This window comes from Gekko japonicus, unplaced genomic scaffold (assembly GCF_001447785.1).
Source record: "Gekko japonicus isolate JY-2015 unplaced genomic scaffold, Gekko_japonicus_V1.1 scaffold2031, whole genome shotgun sequence".
Classification (NCBI taxonomy): domain Eukaryota; kingdom Metazoa; phylum Chordata; class Lepidosauria; order Squamata; family Gekkonidae; genus Gekko; species Gekko japonicus.
The window spans coordinates 102,840-104,261 of NW_015159776.1; the positions used below are offsets into that span (position 1 = coordinate 102,840).

At 49.2% G+C, this 1,422-nt stretch overlaps 1 protein-coding gene across 1 annotated transcript in view; it reads left to right on the forward strand.

The window, feature by feature from the left end:
• RB1CC1 (RB1 inducible coiled-coil 1) overlaps window positions 1-1,422 on the forward strand; it is a 120,300-nt gene that overhangs the window by 95,365 nt on the left and 23,513 nt on the right. The gene's annotated exons all lie outside the window — the stretch shown is intronic.

A 1,422-nucleotide genomic window follows, 5' to 3' on the forward strand; every position in this document is an offset into this window, starting at 1 on the left:
TACCTCATAGAATTTATCCAGGTACCCGAGGCCCCCAACTTCATAATTACTCCACCGTCCAGTACGCTCCTGGAAGTAATCCAGAACCTTCTTCAAAAGGACGCTATCGAACCAGTCCCCGACAGCACAGTGTCAACACGGGTTCTACTCCCACTATTTTACGGTCCCCAAAAAAGACTGAGGACTCTGTCCTATTATGGACCTCAGGGGACTCAACCAGTTATCTCCTTTCGGAAATTGCAAATGACAACATTACAAAGCATTCTCCCCCTTCTCAGCGAGGGTGTCTGGATGGTAACCTTGGACTTGCAAGACACATATTTTCATATAACTATCCACCCATCTCACAGGACGTTTTTGTGTTTTGCAGTCGCGGAAGGCCATTTTCAGTACAAAGCCCTTCCTTTTGGACTCTCAACAGCGTCCAGAGAGTTTCCAAAAATAATGATTGTCATCACGGTGTGCCTCCGTCTCCAGAGTCTGCTCAACCATATCGATTTAACGCTGGTCACCTTAGACATGTTGGGCCTGAGGGTGAATCTGAAAAAGTCAGTGCTCTTTCCTTCCTTGAGAGTCCAGTTTATTGGAGCAATTCTGGATTCGACTGTCTGCTGAGCCTTTCTCCCTCTCAAAAGGGTGGAAGACATTATCGCTCTCATCAACCTGATAAAAGCACAGGGAGATGCATCAGCAAGACAGATTCAACAGCTCTTGGGCCTGATGGCTGCCACCACAGCGGTTCTTGTCTTCCCCAGACTACAAATGAGACTACTTCAGCTGTGGTTCCTCAAACGTTTCCATCCACAGTGGACCGAGTGTCAATCCCGGGGCATGTTCATTATTGCTGCTCACCTGCCAGGATCACTCAATGTGTATGTGGACTTTCTGAGCAGAGGAGGTGCATCCCTCCATGAGTGGGAGCTCAACTGGGCTTACCTCCAACCAATTTTCCACAGATGGGGTCATCCAGAAATTGATGTGTTTGCGACACGTCAGAACGCAAAGTATTGTCTGTTCTGTACCAGGGCGGGACAGGACCCTCTGTCTCTGGGGGACAGCCTCTTGTTCCCTTGGTCGCACAGGCACATGTACCTGTTCCCACCAATTCCTCTACTAACCAGAGTGCTGAAAGATCATGAAGGAACAACCTCAATGCATCCACGTGGCACCATGGTGGCCACATCAGCACTGGTTCCCAACTCTACTCCACATGTCCCGGGGCACATACATTCATCTCCCCCCGACACCAGTTCTCCTCCTGGCTCAGGAGGGCAGAATGTTTCACCACGATGTACCACACCTCAAACTCATGGTGTAGAGAATCCCTTAGCACAGCTCAGAAACAGGATAGACCTTGTTCTGTTGAAGTGTCAGAAGCCAGCTACATGCGCTTCCTATGAAAGGAAGTGGAGGAAATTCCTG